Here is a 20458-nt window from a genome sequence, read left to right as displayed (position 1 = left end):
TTCTGAAGTCGAAATTGCGATAGAAAATCTGAAAAATTATAAGTCTCCAGGTATCGATCAAATTCCAGCAGAATTAATACAAAAGGGTGGAAGCGCATTATCTAAAGAAATTTATAAGCTTGTACTTGCTGGTGCTTAGGAAAATATTTGGGGCTAAGAGGGATGAAGTTACAGGAGAATGGAGAAAGTTACACAACACAGAACTGCACGCATTGTATTCTTCACCTGACATAATTAGGAACATTACATCCAGACGTTTGAGATGGGCAGGGCATGTAGCACGTATGGGCGAATCCAGAAATGCATATAGAGTCTTAGTTGGGAGGCCGGAGGGAAAAAGACCTTTGGGAAGGCCGAGACGTAGATGGGAGGATAATATTAAAATGGATTTGAGGGAGGTGGGATATGATGATAGAGACTGGATTAATCTTGCTCAGGATAGGGACCAATGGCGGGCTTATGTGAGGGCGGCAATGAACCTCCGGGTTCCTTAAAAGCCAGTAAGTAAGTAAGTAAGGCGTGGAACCGCCACTCTAGAATTTTTCTATATCTGTACAGTAATTACCTATGTCTAACAGTTTATATGGAGAAAATGTGGCACTTGGGGGGCAAGAAGTTAGAGCACTATGCTTTCCGTGACGTAGGCACTAGAACAGGCCTAGACAAGGTTTGCGCTCTCCGAGCCGGCTCACAGGTCATGAGCGGAATGCAGATATTAGCTGCGCTCTGTATAAGGGTGGACTGGAAGAAGGGGTGATCTCGTACAAAATATACACAAAAGGAAGTACTAATACGAATGCTTATGAAATGAATTCCCGTTCAGTCTTTGCTAAACTATCTTGGACTATTATTAATTAATAAAGAAATATTTATTTTACAGAAGTAATAGAAATTCTATAAAAGGTAAAAGGTAAAGGTATCCCCGTAACATGCCATGAAGACATTTGGGGGGCATGGAGGTAGAGCCCCATGCTTTCCATGAACTCGGCACTAGAATGAGGTGGTGTGGTCGGCACCACGCTCTGACCGCCTTTTACCCCCGGGCAAGACCCGGTACTCAATTTTATAGGAGGCTGAGTGAACCTCGGGGCCGTTCTGAAAGTTTGGCAACGAGAAAAAATCCTGTCACCACGTGGGATCGAACCCCGGACCTTCCAGTCTGTAGCCAGCTGCTCTACCAACTGAAATAGAAATTCTGTAGCTATTTAAATGTACAATATCATTTTGTTATATTTTTATTTATCAGTACATCAAAACGAGGTTTTATGCTGTTGGCAGCTGAAAGGAACAGTAGCCTACTGATCGTAATGAAACATCAGTTACAGATGTTCTATGTCTGCCCTTATTAAAGTTGATTATAGAAAACAGTTGCTCACAAATATGAATGTTGAGCCAAACATAGCAATCATTTTCACAGCCAGCCTGTGTAGTCGTGGTTATTATTGCTAATGTTTAGTCTTGTAAAACTCAACCAGGCTAGTAGTATTATTCAAACGATCTTTAAACCTTAGGTCACATTGAATATCAATAAGTCCGAGCTGTAAATCGTTAAATGTTAAATGTTATGTTCCGTCTTTTAGATTCCTCCATACTGTACTGTAGCAGTAGGTAAGCAACGTGAAACAGTTACTGAGAATAGGCCTACACACTGCACTCCACTAGATAACTGAGTGGTCGTTTCCCTCTCCTCTACCTATAGCAAGTCTATGTCATTCTGACGTATCTTCCTAAACTATAAAACATCTTTGATCTTCCTCTCCGTTTCGGCGAGCGGTAAACACCGCTCTCCCGCTCCAAAGGAGCGCGCGCGCTCGTTGAGCGCTGTTTGTGCAGGCCTGCACTAGAATGAGGCGATGTGGTTGGCACCACGCTCCGGCCATCTTTTACTCACCGGAAAGATCCGGTACTCAATTTGACAGGAAGATGAGTGAACCTGGTAACCGTTCTCTAAGTTTTAGTAGTGTTTTGAGAGATATGATATAAAATTATTATTGGAGACATATATTGCTATGGACGAAAGAATGTTTCGATTCTGAGAAAAAATGATATATGTTACGATATGATACATGATTTATATATGATACTAGCCGTACCCGTGCGCTCCGCTGCACCTGTTAGAAATAGATATAAAGTAATTACATAATTAAAATAGGACGTTTGATCCAGGGAACATTCGTGTTTGATAGAAGATTAAATCGTTTAATATGTTACTTAATTTAAATTGTATTTAAATAATTAAAATGCGGTCTTTTACTCACCGGAAAGATCCAGTACTCAATTTGACAGGAAGATGAGTGAACCTGGGAACCGTTCTGGAAGTTTTAGTAGTGTTTTGAGAGATATGATATAAAATTATTATTGGAGACATATATTGCTATGGACGAAAGAATGTTTCGATTCTGAGAAAAAATGATATATGTTACGATATGATACATGATTTATATATGATACTAGCCGTACCCGTGCGCTCCGCTGCACCTGTTAGAAATAAATATAAAGTAATTACATAATTAAAATAGGACGTTTGATCCAGGGAACATTCGTGTTTGATACAAGGTTAAATCGTTTAATATGTTACTTAATTTAATTTGTATTTAAATAATTAAAATGCGGTCATTTTGGTCCAGAGAGCAATCATTTGGTGCAATGACAATTCCTTTAACATGTTTCTTAAGTTATTACATGCAACCATAGTTTAATGAAGATTGACATATCATTTAGTTTTAATGTGTATACTTTATATTAGTTGCTACATGTTTCAGAAGTTACTGTAATAACATTGTAGAATTATGTCCATCTAGAGAAACTACACTTTCCAATGGTGAAATAATAATTAAAGAATTAATTAGCTTCCGATATTACTTCATACAAACACAGAAACATTCTTTTAGGCTATGTTTAATAGCTTTCGATTGTTGTTGTCCAAGGCCCCTTATAGACGAAGCCATTTGTTTTTATTTCAGTACAGCGCCTTAGATGGCGTTGTTATTATAATATTAAAACTCATTTACCTCATTAAATATCAGTCCTATCAAAATTTTGTATAGAGTAAAACTTATCGGAAATTATTTTTAAAGAAACTTTTGTTATGTAATATTTTTCATGAAAATCAATAATAAGGGAGATATTTCGATTTATTTAATTCAGTCCCCCTTATAACCCCCCCTTTTAAATAAAGTATTTTGAATGTCATATAGCCTAAAATCTAAGTTACAACGAACTTAATTTAGGGGAGAGTCGGGTAGTGTCGGACATCGGGTAGTATCGGACAGTGCGTTTCTTTCATCTACCACCATATGGTAGTACCTGAATGACATGGTTACGTTTCTCTATGCGACATCACAGAAACGTAACCATGTCAATCAGGTACTATTATCGTGTGGTAAATGAAAGAAACTCACTGTCCGATATTACCCGATGTCCGATACTACCCGACTCTCCCCTATATTCCAATTTTCATATAAATCGGTTCAGCCATTATCGCGTGAAAAGGTCACAAACATCCACACAGACACACAGACAGACAGACATACAAACAAAAATTTCAAAAAAGCGAATTTCGGTTTCAGGATGGTTAATTAAACATGTTAACACCAATTATTTTTGGAAAATCGAAAATTACCAGAAAAATTTTGGCTACAAATTTATCATTAGTATAGATGATATATATATATGATATGATGATATAATATATATGATATGTGATACGATATGATGGCTTTGATTGTGGCAATGCCTACTCTATTTCAACTATCTATTAATTTAATTCGTTTAGAAGGCAGTGATTGTGATTGCCAACATTAGAACAAGATCGTCAAATCTCGACTTACCGAAATCAAAGTCAAAGTCTCAGAAGTATTGTCTATGAATAGGACTTTTAACAGAGTTAAACTTTACTACGAAAGTCGACTTTGGGAAGTCTTCATCCACAGTCTTGTTTATGAATACGGACCTTAATGTGCTTTTCTTAGCATTTTAATACATTTTATGCTCGACCATGCCGAAATGTAGTAATTATACACCTGGTAGCAGCCCTTTAATGGACCTCATTAAAGTACACCTATTCATTAAAGTTCAGGTGTTCCACCAATCAGAAAATATCATTGTAGCAATATGAAAGCGCAAGTATCGATTATTCTCGGATATGCAATCGAAAGACAACTCAGTCGAAAAAAACAACACACAAATTAACATCAATTCACCGCCATCTTCCAGCCTTTCACAAAGCACATTCCCGCAAATTCATTTCATCAATTGCACAATAAATCACCTATATTTGAAATAAAGTCAGTTCTGTTACTATAATAATTAGCATTAATTGTAAATAATATTCAAATAAATTCAATTTGTCATCTCGTTTTTCAATGTCTAATTCAATTTCAAGGTTATATCAAGATTAATGTTTACTTTACTCTCTAGATTATATCAAGGTCAATGTCGACATTTGTTTCTCGGAAAAAATCAATACTTTCGCGTCTGCGTACATCTTACAATTTACGAGGTATTGCACAAGGTCAGTTCCGCTCCTCAGTCAGATAAGAATAATATGAATACTTATGAATAATTTCAAGTTATAAATATGGTCGAGCATAAAAAGTCGTATGAAACTTGCCTATAATGGTAATTAAGACGATCGTATGAAAATTATGAAACTCGCTTGCGCTCGTTTCATAAACATACTCGCGTCTTAATTACTACCATTATAGGCTCGTTGCATAATGTACTATTCTGGTGCTCTAAGCACTATTGATGACATTGGACACCACTGGTTTAGACGAAGAGAGAAGATTTCATTTTAAAAGTATGGTGCTGCAATTTCGATGAAGACAGCGGCATGCCAGCCCTTTAATGGATCTCATTAAAGTACACCTATTCATTAAAGTTCAGGTGTTCCACCAATCAGAAAATATCATTGTAGCAATATGAAAGCGCAAGTATCGATTATTCTCGGATATGCAATCGAAAGACAACTCAGTCGAAAAAAACAACACACAAATTAACATCAATTCACCGCCATCTTCCAGCCTTTCACAAAGCACATTCCCGCAAATTCATTTCACCAATTACACAATAAATCATCTATATTTGAAATAAAGTCAGTTCTGTTACTATAATAATTAGCATTAATTGTAAATAATATTCAAATAAATTCAATTTGTCATCTCGTTTTTCAATGTCTAATTCAATTTCAAGGTTATATCAAGATTAATGTTCACTTTACTCTCTAGATTATATCAAGGTCAATGTCGACATTTGTTTCTCGGAAAAAATCAATACTTTCGCGTCTGCGCACATCTCACAATTTACGAGGTATTGTACAAGGTCAGTTCCGCTCCTCAGTCAGATAAGAATAATATGAATACTTATGAATAATTTCAAGTTATAAATATGGTCGAGCATAAAAAGTCGTATGAAACTTGCCTATAATGGTAATTAAGACGATCGTATGAAAATTTTGAAACTCGCTTGCGCTCGTTTCATAAACATACTCGCGTCTTAATTACTACCATTATAGGCTCGTTGCATAATGTACTATTCTGGTGCTCTAAGCACTATTGATGACATTGGACACCACTGGTTTAGACGAAGAGAGAAGATTTCATTTTAAAAGTATGGTGCTGCAATTTCGATGAAGACAGCGGCATGCCAGCTGAGCCGACCAGCAGGCACCCCTCTGCCGCCCCGTGTTTACATCGAAGACTAACGTAGAGTGCGTACCTACAGGGCTCCGACTGAATGAGAATTTATCGATATTGCCAGCGTATAGAGAGAGAGATAGAATCGGGCCTCTATACACTGAAAAGAGAGAGAGAAGAAAAGAAAAGAGGAACTAAAAGGACTCTTTACACACAGAGAGCGTGAAAGAGTGCGAGGGAAACTACGAAACGAACAAAAAAAAAAAAAAAAGAATACCAGAGAGCATATACCTGGTGGATACTATAGCAGGTTCATACAAAGACTTCGTACTACGTGGCTCTATAATAACACTGTCTACAGCCTACGTCTGATTGACTGGGTTTTTTAAATTTGCATATATCCTCTCCGGTATCCCGTCCTACCTCTTTTACCCCTACCACTTACTGTGTAACAACAGAACATCATTAAATTTCCCAAAAAGGAAATCCTCGATTCTGTGAAATAATGACGCTGGCATATAGCACAGAATATATACCCAAGCTTCATGTTCCTCCCCTCATTCATTTTTTTTTTTTTTTTTAAGTTTTAGTTCCAATTACAGCTACTGATGGTGGCGCCCTAGTCATGACGTGCGTGTATACGACATTATAATCCCGCGAACTGGTGTGGAGATTTATGCTTTATTTAAGGTAGTTAATATTTTACAGTAGGCCTATAGGTAAACATCGTTATATTTTCTCCTTCATGTTCAAAGTGTGTTTTATTTAATTTCAAATTGCCTCAAGCAGATTGTATGGCCACTCCTACTATTTATAGAATATTTATGAAGCAATATTAACAAGAATGAATTCATGTACATTACTTTTGTTCATTAGAATGACTTCGGTTTCTGGGGCGTCATGTATTATTCGATAGCACTATTTGTTTGATAGGCCTAAGTGTTTCTGGAACGTCGGATAGCAATTATCGACTATATAAACTTTCCTGTATCTAATCTTAAGCTAAATTACGAGATAAATTCTTACCATAAAATTTACTTAGTAAATTTTACTAAGTAAATTTTATGGTTTTAACAAAGTGTTAACGAGAACTTTAATCAATGATAAATTCTTATGTATTGGATAAAAATTCAATATGGCGACTGAACAGCTGATATCCGAGCCAGATGTTACAGATGAGTTAATGTCCTTCATGTTTCAAAACAGTGACATTTCTAAGTCAAAATATTCATTTTGTATATAAGATTGTTAATTTTTATTAACCTAATCTACTTAAAATAAATGGCAGAAAGAATGTAGTACAGAGTAAAAACTTCTTTGATCCTCCAGCTCTGGAATTAACAGTGCAGACTCTCAAATATTTCTTCAACAATAGCTCCTTGAAAAACATACATCAACAGCTGATTTCTCTATGAGTAAGTGCTGCAAACTTCATAGAAACAAAACAGTACCCATTACCTAGCCAATACCACTCAAATCCAATGGCCATAAAACTTGTAAAATATTTTCCTTTTTGGAAATAAGATATTATAATATTTAAATTTAGAGCTTTATCTATGTCTTACACTAAAAATAAACAAATATTTCTGAAAAAAGGACTTTTTCATTGGAATTCCCAGTTTGCTGGAATGACCGACAGAGCGTACAACCTACATAGGGTACAATCAGTGTTGACAACTCTATTTCATTGAAGTTTCGAAAAGTTTTGGGAACAAATTTGAATAAGGAACAAAAAAAAGTTTCCTTCCCAGGCAGGATTCGAACCACGAAAGTCCTAGGGCCGTATTCATAGACATTCTTAGCGCTGGCTTTTGGTGGATGATCAGCGAACTAACGTTTTTCGTATTCATAAACCAGTGTTAGCGATATGATATGATATGGATCCTGTTTAGCACGCTCGTAGCGCGGGCTAGCGAAATGTCTATGAATAGCACCCTTAGTTACCAGTCTATCGTGCTCTGGAGTGAACAAGGCTCTGAAATCAGCTACAAGAGTCGGTCCGGTTTTTTTTTTTTGCCGCTACTGTACAAGATACAGTAATGAAGGAAAAAAAAATATTGAATATTTCCAAACATTTTACTGCTGTAAGCTGTACCTAACCCCCTTAAGACGCGCTCCAAATTTTAATGCCGTATTTGGTACACAACGGTGAAGGCAATACTTTAATTCTATTCGAAACTCTCGGTCGCGATGCATTCTGAATATTATGTGAACGAATTTCTCGTAATGTTCCGCATGAAAACGCACCGGAAATATGGAATAGGTTGTCATAGCGATTCGTGTTTGTCAGATTGTGAATCACTTGGGGCGTGATGCAGGGGACGTAAGGCAACCCGTAATTAATTAGCAATACATACAATGACATTTTGAACGAAACTGAAATCCCGCTTACCCGTGCGTGCTAATGACTGAAACATGCCAAGTAAGTGATCATGTATCGTGCTGCCAATTAAACGCTGAAAAACGTTCGGACTCCAGTTTATGCATCTGGCAGTTACTCAACAAAGGGGAGAAAATTTCAATCCTAGTGAATCAAGACAACGTCTGCACTTTTAAAGTAAATTTAGATAATATTATACAATAACGTTTCACATATTGAAAATACTCGAGCGATGACGAGAACGCAGTTTTCCCAATTTCTATATTCTAGGTAAAGACACAATAATAATAATAATAATAATAATAATAATAATAATAATAATAATCACCATCATCATCATCATCATCCTTCACGAATTAGGCCTCTGTAGACCTGTTTCGGCCCCATCTAGCAGTCTTCTTAACGGTCTTCCTGGTCGACGATGTCCTCTAGGTTTATATTGCATCATAATTTTTGGAAATGAAATTTTTCAGGAGAACAGCAGGATATACTCTTTTAGACCGAAAAAGGAATGAAGAAATTTTAGAACAATTAGAAGTAGAGTCAGTAGAAGAAAAAATCACCAGATACAAATTCAATTGGCTAGATCATGTAAGAAGAATGGAAAATTCAAGAATCCCAAAAATTATGATAATAATAATAATAATAATAATCATCATCATCATCATCATCAGAGACGGGAACTTTGGCACAATGCCTTTTTAAATGTGTTAAATCTATCTTCATTTTGAAAGTAAATCTGTACGAATTATATCGTTGTGATTGAAACGTCACAGTTTTATGTTGCCCTTTTCTGCCTTTTTTTTTATATAAATGCCTAATTTACAAAATAAATGCTTTCTTTGCCTTTATTTGATTATTTATCTGTCATTTATTAATTTATTATTAAAAATTGCCTACAGGTATATTTTAATTTATTTCTATAACTGTTACAATGAAAGTGACTTTACAGAATGTATTGTGACAGCGACGTGAGATTCGAACTCACGACCAGCGTCCCGCGAGAGAGCATATCGCGCGGGCTTCACGGGGAAAGGGGAAAGGGGTCTACACGCGAGGGGAGGCTGCGCGCGCAGCTGCTACTAAACGCAGTGAATGTGGAACGACCTTCCCGACTATTCCAGAAGTCCGTCGAAGTGGAGATATCGAGATAATTCTCTACACACCTGTAGAAATTTCTCGCAACTATGATTTTGCTATAAAAGAAGAAGCGCCAGCGAACTCGAGCAGAGTTTTCAGTTATTCAGTCAGTGAGTAAGCCAGAGCAAGCAAGCCAGACTTGTGTGCTGGAGTTCGACTCGAGTGTGCGTCCGCATCTGCGTCAGCATCCGAAGGCCTGAGTTCGAGTGCAGTGGACCGCAGTTGGAGGGACCTGAGTTCGAGTGCAGTGGACCGCAGTTGGAGGGACCCGAGTTCGAGTACAGTGAACTGTCTCTGAAGGTCTGTGGTTCGAGATACTGTGAACTCGAGTGACTGAGATAGAAGAACTGTGAACTGAGAACTGGTAGTTCTGATTTGTAAATAGTACTGTGTAAATATTAGTTAAGATTAACAGTTCATTGTTGTGCGTAATAGTCCAAGTAAGTTGTCATTGTCGTCGGTGGAGTGCTATAACGAATACTGTGTTGAGTGAAGATCCAATTGTTGACGAGAGCGTTTAAGGTGGATTGTACAAAGGAATTATTGTGGCGAATAAATTACATTGTTGTTACTAATAAAATTTACAGTATATTATCGTCTTTCAGTCAGTTCATATTCTCTTTGCAACAATGAGTGCTGCCGTGCAAAAATGTATAACAGTAAGCGTTTTGATTATCGCTTGTGTTTATTTGACAAGGCAACAATGAGTGCGGGTCTAACGTTATTTTTAACGGTTATTTTTCTTTCAGTTTTCATTGCGACGTTGTTGTAGCTAAAGTCCCGACGCTGATATTCCCGGCGTGACTCCTCCTATTTGCTTACGTCTTAGAAAGTGAAGGCTCTATAAAGCCAAGGTAGGTAGCATCGTTCGCCATTTTAGTTCTTACGTTGCCGAGCTACCATACGAGGAATCTATTTGCCACACCGTTATCATGTCGTAGCTCCTATGATAATAAATCAAACGCAATGTAATTCAGCAAATAATTGAGCGGCAAATAACGTCTTCGTGTGCTTTCTGCGAACGCCAACGAAAGAGCTAAAATGGCGGGCGATTATATTAAGTATTTATCGAGCCTTAAGAAATGAATCAGCGAATCACAAGACGCACACGTTTAAATGTAGCCGACCTGCAACGCGATTGGCTGCCGGAAATTAGAGCGACGGGACTATAGCAGCAAGTTGCCGAAATTCAGTGTTCCTTTACAAAGTAAATTGCAAAGTTACGTTAATACTTTTGGATCCGACGTATTTTGTACTGACGGTAAAGTACTTACATGCAAAATATGTGAGCAGTCAGTGAACTACGAAAATAAATATTTCATATCGCAACATATCAGTACAACCAAACATAAAAATGCACTTTCCAAGGCTACTGGGAAGATTTCTTTGCTTCCAACAGTAATTACTGCAACATCGAGACGAAAATCTCCATTTGCATTCGACTTATGTGAAGCTTTTCTTGCTGCCGAAATCCCTTTGTGAAAAGTGCAAGATTTTGGGTCTATATTTTTAGTGAAAGGTTTTTGTAATTGCCTTTTATTGGGTATTTTAGCTATTTATAATGCCTTTTTGCCTGCCTATTGTAGTTATGTATGATGCCTTTTGCTTGCCTATTCTAATGATTCATAATGCCTAAACTTCCGGTCTCTGATAATAGACCTAATAATACTGAGCGACTTAGCTCAGATGGTAACGTGTGAGACTCGTATTAAGGACGTTTCGGGTTCAAACCCCGTGACCGACCAATCTGACTTGGGTTTTTCATAGTTTCCCTCAGACATAAAGGCAAATGTCGGATTGGAAAATTACATACTATGATTCATCGCCGCCTCAACCACCAACATCAAAAACATTAATCAAAAATCTATAATCAATAACATGAATACAAAAACATCTACAAAACACAATAGAAACAGGAACTCGACAGTAGTGAATTCACAGATTCTAAACACGCGATATGACCACAGATGTTAAAGCGTGTACAAATAAACTTAACAAAACAATAATAATCATCATCAATACATACAATATCATCGAAATGATAGCCGTCCAAATCTTGGATTTAAAATATCGGCATCCTAATCAATTCAAATGAACAAAAAAGAAAATGTAAATTAATGTTAAAAAAATATATATAATGAAATTTTTAAAAAAGAATATTCTAGGACAAGACTTGGAAGCTATCAAAACGATAAAAATTTATTGAAAATAAATAATATACATTGAATATTATAAAGATGAATAGAGATGGTGATTGATGATGTTCAATGAAGATTTTAAAATAGTTGATGCAATTGTCTGACGAGTCTTATTAGGAACCTTTAAATACCTTAATTCTTTAAAAAAATTCCCGCATATATGTACGAAAATGTTCAATATTAATTATTAATTAGTATAATTTGGTAATGAAACTCACAACAACACACTCCGAGCTGTAATATTTACGACAATGATAAGAACTATTTCATTTTTCGCGAATGAATGCATATAAATGTCCTTGCAAGCATTTCTAAGCTGGCCATATGTAAAATTTCGAAGACCGCCAAAAGTTGCATTATTATATAGCGTTTACATAAGAACAAATGAATGTAGATCTCAAATATAGTACGAACTTGGCTTGAATATTTTAAGAATACTATAAAATGTATTAGTTTGTATAAAATGTATTAGTTTGTATTAGTTTGTTTCAGATTGTTTCTCTCTTTCGTTTGTTACACATGATAATACGTTTTGAGAGTTTTGTCTTCGTTTGACGGAAAATTGTAAAATGTAACGTAACAAGCAAATTGACTTCAGAATACATCTTTGTGCGCTATAACCATGTGTATACTGTATATATAATATCCGACATTCACACTTCTATTATCGTTACATTAATTTGTATAAAAGTTGTTTAGATATATATATATATATATATATATATATATATATATATATATATATATATATATTAGTTATCTATGTATGTCTATATTCAGTATTACTTGTTTAAATACCATGTATATTTAACAATTTAATTTTATATTATTTTAATGTACCGAAGTACATATGATATTTCCATGCAGATATTCTGCGTCATCATACGATGAAAGAGTAATGGAACGGAGAAAAATTCTCTCCGGCGCCGGGATTTGAACCCGGGTTTTCAGCTCTACGTGCTGATGCTTTATCCACTAAGCCACACCGGATACAACTCCGACGCCGGTTAGAATCGTCTCAGATTAAGCTCCAACTCTTGGGTTCCCTCTAGTGGCCGCCCTCTGCACTACGTCATAGATGTCTATGAACGCAGGACCGAAGTCCACACATGTGCTGAGGTGCACTCGATATGAGTGACTAGTTGGCCGGGATCCGACGGAATAAGCGCCGTCTTAAATCACGAAGTGATTTACGCATATCATATATATTATTTTAATGTACCGAAGTACATATGATATTTCCATGCAGATATTCTGCGTCATCATACGATGAAAGAGTAATGGAACGGAGAAAAATTCTCTCCGCCTGAGTGCACCTCAGCACATGTGTGGACTTCGGTCCTGCGTTCATAGACATCTATGACGTAGTGCAGAGGGCGGCCACTAGAGGGAACCCAAGAGTTGGAGCTTAATCTGAGACGATTCTAACCGGCGTCGGAGTTGTATCCGGTGTGGCTTAATGGATAAAGCATCAGCACATAGAGCTGAAAACCCGGGTTCAAATCCCGGCGCCGGAGAGAATTTTTCTCCGTTCCATTACTCTTTCATCGTAATTTAATTTCAGGTAATAAAATATTTTTGTTACGGGTCATACATTGAATACATTACACAGACAGGGAAAACCAGAAAAGTGACTGAGATTGTTACTTTCTCACCCACCCTCTCAACATGACCAGTAGCGGTAAAATTTGTTCTCGTGGCCGACACCATCACCCTCAAGTTCATTGTCGGGTAGCTGTCCGAGTCTTTCAGAACTATGAAAGCCTGAGACAAAGTTATTACGAAAGGGTCAAATAACTTCAAACAGAATGACAAAACCCAAGTTACCCAAGTGCGGTTTAAGTACTCTACTCACGACTACTCTAGAGTCAACTGTACCGGTATTTTTATACGCAGATTTATTTTTTAACTAGCCGTACCCGTGCGCTCCGCTGCACCCGTTAGAAATAAATATAAAGTAATTACATAATTAAAATAGGACGTTTGATCCAGGGAACATTCGTGTTTGATATAAGGATAAATCGTTTAATATGTTACTTAATTTAAATTGTATTTAAAATATTAAAATGCGATCATTTTGATCCAGAGACCACTCATTTGGTGCATGACAATTCCTTTAACATGTTTCTTAATTGTTATTACCAATTATTTTAGGAAAAGCGAAAATTAACAGAAAAATTTTGGCTACAGATTTATTATTATGTTCATATTATATTATATTATATTATATTATATTATATTATATTATATTATATTATATTATATTATATATTATATTATGTAAAAAGTGTGTTGATAACGATGTACTCGAATTAGAAAGTTTTTAATTTGTTGTGGGAGCTCTTGAATCTCAGGAGGAACAGCTTTTACAACAGCGCAACATAATCTGCTTGGCTCATTACCCAAATTTTTTTGCATTGCATTTATTGCATATATATTTTATGTATTTTAACACGATTCAATTGAGCATAGTTAAAATTTGAATTATAAAATAATGGATTGCTAAGCTAACGTACTATTACTGCATACTAAATCAATACACTCTCGTTGTTCGTTAATTCTCTGAGATAAAAATGAATATGTTCATAAACATTATTTTAAGAAGTACAGGAAATGAATATACAGAATAACCTATCAAGTTTTCTGTGCATAAGAAGCTATTTTAATCTTACCTGTCCTCGATTCACTCAGAAGTTACTGTAATAACATTATAGCATTATGTCCATCTAGAGAAACTACACTTTGCAATGCTGAATTAATAATTAATTATACAAATCGGTTAATTTAGCTTCCGATAGGCTATTACTTCATACAAATACAGAAACATTATCTGTAGGCTATCTTTCATAGCTTTCGATTGTTGCTGTCCAAGGCTCCTTATAGACGAAGTCATTTGTTTTTTAATTCATTAAACGGCCTTAGATGGCAATTATTTTAATTTTAAAACTCATTTATCTCATTAAATATCAGTCCTATCAAAAATTTTCAAGGAACAAAACTTATCGGAAATTATTTTTAGAGAAACGTTTGTTATGTAACATTTTTCACAAAAATCAATAATAAGCGAGATATTGCGATTTATTTAATTCTGGCCCCCTTATAACCCCCCTTTTAAATAATGTATTTTGAATGCCATATAGCCTAAAATCTGAGTTACAACGAACTTAATTTATATTCCAATTTTCATCGAAAACCGTTCAGCCATTATCGCGTGAAAAGGTAACAAACATACAGACAGACAGACAGACAGACAGACAGACAGACAGAGAGGCAGACAGACAGACATACAAACAAAAATTTAAAAAAAGCGATTTTCGGTTTCAGGGTGATTAATTATATATGTTAGGACCAATTATTTTTGGAAAATCGAAAATTACCAGAAAAATTTCGGCTACAGATTTATTATTAGTATAGATTAACTGAAGAATTTAGTGGGCCTAGCTGTGAGAATTCCATACAAAATTCACACATCCATTTATTACACACAGCAATAAAAATTCCACACATTTTGTGGGATTAATACAGTTTGGCAACACTGCTCTAAGGATAACCCTTTCTATCTGTGAAATGCATTTTAATGGTGTATATTCAGCATTATTTTTAACTTTAAGGTAAAAATCCGACAACTCAATGGGGATAATGTCTAATCCAAGGCGTGTTCTGACAAAAAATCCTGCCTCACACACATATCTCCACTAAAAATCCTTAAATCTGGATCTCTTGGCACAGACAGTCGATGCTGTGTGGGGAGAAGGGTTCTCTGTTGGCGCCTGGGATCGAATATGGAACCCCTCAGCTCGCCGCTCTGTCGACTTATTGCTAATCGAACACGATGCTGCACGCTCGAAGTGTATTCAGCGGAAAATAATTACCGGAGTTGTTAGAATCGCTGCGACAGTTCATAAAAGAAAAGCTCAACGACAAGGAAGCGCATCAAGTCGCCATAAAATAAAAACGAGCTTTATCTGAATGACCCGTGTGCAGATGGTCGCCATCATTGTCTGAACATAAAACAAATCCGCTGGGGAGAACGGGTCGTAAACCACGCCGATATGCAATTTAATAAATGCACGCAAGACGACCGCTAATGTCATGAATAACAACATTCGGCCAGGAGTGACAAACAGGCCAACGATTAGGGCGGGAGAAGAGCTGCATTGCCATACGAGTCGACAGTTATTGTCGTCAAACTAAAAGATAAAGTGAAGAAACAATGTTATTTCTTAATAGTACATTATGCAACGAGCCTATAATGGTAGTAATTAAGACGCGAGTACGTTTATGAAACGAGCGCAAGCGAGTTTCATAATTTTCATACGAGCGTCTTAATTACCATTATAGGCAATTTTCATACGACTTTTTATGCTCGACTACATTTCTAAATTGAAATTATTCATAAGTATGCATATTATTCTCATCTGACTGAGGAGCGGAACTAACCTTGTGCAATATCTCGTAAATTGTGAGATGTGCGCAGACGCGAAAGTATTGATTTTTTTTCCGAGAAACAAATGTCATTGACCTTCATAAAATCTAGAGAGTAAAATAAACATTAATCTTGATATAACCTTGAAATTGAATTAGACATTGAAAAACGAGATGACAAATTGAATTTATTTGAATATTATTTACAATTTAACGCTAATTATTATAGTAACAGAACGTAACCTTCTGCGACAGTATTGGATTTCCAGCCTCCGTGACTTTTCGCTAATTATCTTTCGATTGCATATCCGAGAATAATCGATACTTGCGGTTTTATAATGGTACAATCAGTACAATGGAGATTTCTCATTGGCTGAACAACTGAATTATAATGAATAGGTGTACTTTAATGAAGTGCATTAAAGGGCTATTACCAGGTGTATAATTACTACATTTCGGCATGGTCGAGCATGTAATATAATATAATATAATATAATATAATATAATATAATATAATATAATATAATATAATATAATATATCTTTGAGAAGGCCAAGACGTAAGTCGGAGGATAATATTAAAATGGATTTGAGGGAGGTGGGATATGATGGTAGTGGTCGGATTAATCTTGCACAGGATAGGCACCGATGGCGGGCTTATGTGAGGGCGGCAATGAACCTTCGGGTTCCATAAAAGCCATTTGCAAGTAAGTAAATATAATATAATATAGTATGCGATATAAACTAGAAATATTTGAAATATGGATATGCCGAGGAATAGAGCGCCTAATTGGACAGACAAAATAAGAAATAAAGCTGTGCAAGAAACGGTGGGTGAAGAAAGAATAATGCTGAAGCTGATCAGGAAGAGCAAAAGGAATTGGTTGGATCACTGGCTGAGAAGAAACTGCCTACTGAAGGATGCATTGGAAGGAATGATGAACACGGGAAGAGTTCGGGGTAGAAGAAGATATCAGAAATTAGACAAATTAAGATATGCGGGAACTAAGAGGAATGCAGAAAATAAGAAAGGTTGGAGAATGCTGTGTTTGCAGTGAAAGACCTGCCCTTCGGCAGAAAACTACGATTGAACACTGAAGAAAGATGTATTTAATGATCAAGAGAAAAGTTTTATACCTTCCGATTTAGCTATTCACTTAATTAAACGCGTTTTATAATGACTGTGACAAGCTCCTTGTTTGAATCTAAGGACGTCACGTGGAAGTTGTTACCAAGGCAACGACGTACGAGTTGGTAACAGGTGAGTGGAACAAACAGTTTACTGCATCACTGTACAAAGGTACATAGGCTGAAAATTTCGCAGTAGCAGCGGCGGAGAAAATGTATATAGGGGGCAGGTGTTTCATGGGGCAAAGGGAGTTAGCATGATCCACACAGCCGTCAATGGCGCGATTACGTCGAGAGCTGCAGGAAGAGCTTCATGATTTATATTGCACGTACCTGCCGCTCAACTCGTGGCTAGCGAACCGCGGGGACACCATCCACATTCGGACAAAATAGCCTCACTTGTTCTTTTCCGAATATAATATCAAACGCTGACTACATGCAAAAATCTGTAATGATTATGGTTAGTTAGCTTGTGTTTATGGGATAAGATGCGAACCGTGCGAGATTCCGAAGTAAACTGAACTTGTGATTAGACTAGATATTTTTACGAAAAAATAATTTTAATTTAATTCTAATTTATTCACAATTTACATTTGAAATGATACATACAAATAGATACACGAAATGAGCATATGCTCGTTCTCGGGTACAGTCCAGTAGTCTACATAAATTTTACAGACATAAATAATAATGTTGATGATAGAGATAATAGTAACAACAACAACAACAACAATAATAATAATAATAGAAATAATAATAGACTAACCGTGACGGAGGTGATGCAAAGATAGTAATACAAATTAATTCATTAATAATAATAATAATAATAATAATAGTAATAATAATAACAATAATAATAATGATACATATTTACAAATGGCTTTTAAGAAACCCGGAGGTTCATTGCCATCCTCACATAAATCCGCCATTCGTCCCTATCCTGAGCAAGATTAATCCAGTCTCTACCATCATATCCCACCTCCCTCAAATCCATTCCAATATTATCCTCCCATCTATTTCTCGGCCTCCCCAAATGTTTTTTTCCCCTCTGGCCTTCCAACTAACACTCTATATGCATTTCTGGATTCGCCCATACATGCTACATGCCCTGCCCATCTCAAACATCTGAATCTAATGTTCCTAATTATATCAGGTGAAGAATACAATGCGTGCAGTTCTGCGTTGTGTAACTTTCTCCATTCTCCTGTAACTTCATTCCTCTTAACCTCAAATATTTTCCTAATAACCTTATTCTCAAACACCCTTAATCTCTGTTCCTCTCTCAAAGTGAGAGTCCAAGTTTCACAACATACAGAACAACCGGTAATATAACTTTCTTTTTTATAAATTCTAACTTTAAGATTTTTTGACAGCAGATTAGATGGCAAAAGCTTCTGAACCGAATAATAACAGGCATTTCCTATATTTATTCTGTGTTTAATTTCCTCCCGAGTGTCATTTATATTTGTCTGTAGGGGCATGAGCATTTATAACTATGATATCACACCATCTACCCTTAAGTACTAAATACGATAACCTGTCACTGATAAATTCGAATTTTTTTTACTGCTGAAGAAAGAATCTTGTCCCTAATTGGTGATTATTGTTTCCTTCCAATAATAATAATAATAATAATAATAATAATAATAATAATAATAATAATAATAATAATAAAACATCGATTGTCGCGTGACGATTCTTGTCGCTAATCACCATTGCTATTTTATGAAGTAAAAATATATTAATATTTCGCTAAAAGTATCTTATTTCATCTTAAACATTGGCGGATGAACAAAGTCTATCCATTACATAAGAGAAATCGCTGTTGACAGATACACAAGAGGTATGACCAAAAAAGTAATTTTGTTATCAGATTGTATCAGAGGATTGTTGCTGGATTAAGACACAGTAGGAATTATGGGCCAAGACTATACAATTCAGTATTGAAAAATAATCCAGACCTAAGCAATCTACACATTCTTAAGTTTAAAAATAAAGTGAAAATATTTGTATGATATTTGATAAATTTTATTATTTTTTTAAAGTGTTACTAGCATTATATGGTACAAATTTTTATTCCGTTTATCTGATGCAAATAACCTATAAAATAAAACATTGTAATAAATATAAAGAGATCATTTTCTTAATTAATAACAGTGTATATCTCCAATAAATGATTCCTTAGCATCGCCCAGATACACTTGATTGTACTTGTCACTATCTCTATCACTAGAGAGTTCTTGAAATTTATATTTTCCCCTCCATTCATAAAATATTTTGATATGATACCTCTTGCACAAAAGGGGAGATCTATAACTGAAACTAGATTAATATATTTCAGTATTATTTGTATTTATCCTGGTAATAATGAACAGTTTGACTCGTAGACATTTTGTTTTTGCAGCTTTAACTTCCCATGATTGTACGAGAAGATTCGAAGAGAACGGCAGTTACGTAGATTTTCGGCTCCCCCCTACTACCATTAATGCACAACACAATGTCAATACGGCGGTTGCTGTCGTCTGCGATACAACGAACTTTTCTGTTGATTTTCGAGTTCGTCATTTTTTCCGGTTATTTTATGCTTATTTAAGTTGTGTTAACTCTCGCTAGTGGTTTTATATTTTATTTTATTCGTCTTAGTATTTATTTTATTATTGTAGCCTAAATAGTTTTGTTTTATCACTATTATTATTATTATCATCATCATCATCATCATCCTTCACGAATTAGGCCTCTGTAGACCTGTTTCGGCCCCATCTAGCAGTCTTCTTAACGGTCTTCCTGGTCGACGATGTCCTCTAGGTTTATATTGCATCATAATTTTTCGGATTCTTGAATTTTCCATTCTTCTTACATGATCTAGCCAATTGAATTTGTATCTGGTGATTTTTTCTTCTACTGACTCTACTTCTAATTGTTCTAAAATTTCTTCATTCCTTTTTCGGTCTAAAAGAGTATATCCTGCTGTTCTCCTGAAAAATTTCATTTCCGTTGCTTTGATTCTATCATGTCTTTTTTCTTTAATGTCCAAATCTCGCTTCCGTATAGAAGGGTGGGTAATGCTAGTGTATTATATATTTTTATTCTTGTAGATTTTTGTACTAATTTAGCTTTTAATGTATTGTTTATTATTCCTAGAATTTGTGTAAATTTGGTAATTTTCTTGTTCACATCTTTTTCATTTTGATAAGATATTTCACAACCCAGATAATTGAAATTTTGTACTTGTTCGAGGCATTGGTTATTGTGTATTATCTTACTTCTCACTGCGTCTTGTCCTAAAAATGCCATTACTTTTGATTTTTGTGCTGAAATTTCCATCACAAAATCTTTTAATATTTCATTTAATGTATACAATCCTCTTTGTAAATTATCCTCTGAATTGGAAATTATGACTTGATCATTACTTACATTACTTACTTACAAACGGCTTTTAAGGAACCCGAAGGTTCATTGCCGCCCTCACATAAGCCCGCCAGCGGTCCCTATCCTGTGCAAGATTAATCCAGTCTCTATCATCATACCCCACCTCCCTCAGATCCATTTTAA

The 20458-nt window shown here is 35.6% G+C and overlaps 1 non-coding gene across 1 annotated transcript; it reads left to right on the top strand.

Annotated features, from left to right (window-relative positions):
* Positions 1 to 12799: 12799 nt before the first annotated feature.
* On the top strand, positions 12800 to 12871 carry TRNAY-AUA (transfer RNA tyrosine (anticodon AUA)). The gene has a single exon. It is a non-coding gene; the product is annotated as a tRNA-Tyr (tRNA).
* Positions 12872 to 20458: the final 7587 nt, after the last annotated feature.

Source organism: Periplaneta americana, chromosome 14, assembly GCF_040183065.1.
Source record: "Periplaneta americana isolate PAMFEO1 chromosome 14, P.americana_PAMFEO1_priV1, whole genome shotgun sequence".
Taxonomy (NCBI): Eukaryota; Metazoa; Arthropoda; class Insecta; order Blattodea; family Blattidae; genus Periplaneta; species Periplaneta americana.
This window is presented reverse-complemented; position numbering and strand designations above follow the sequence as displayed.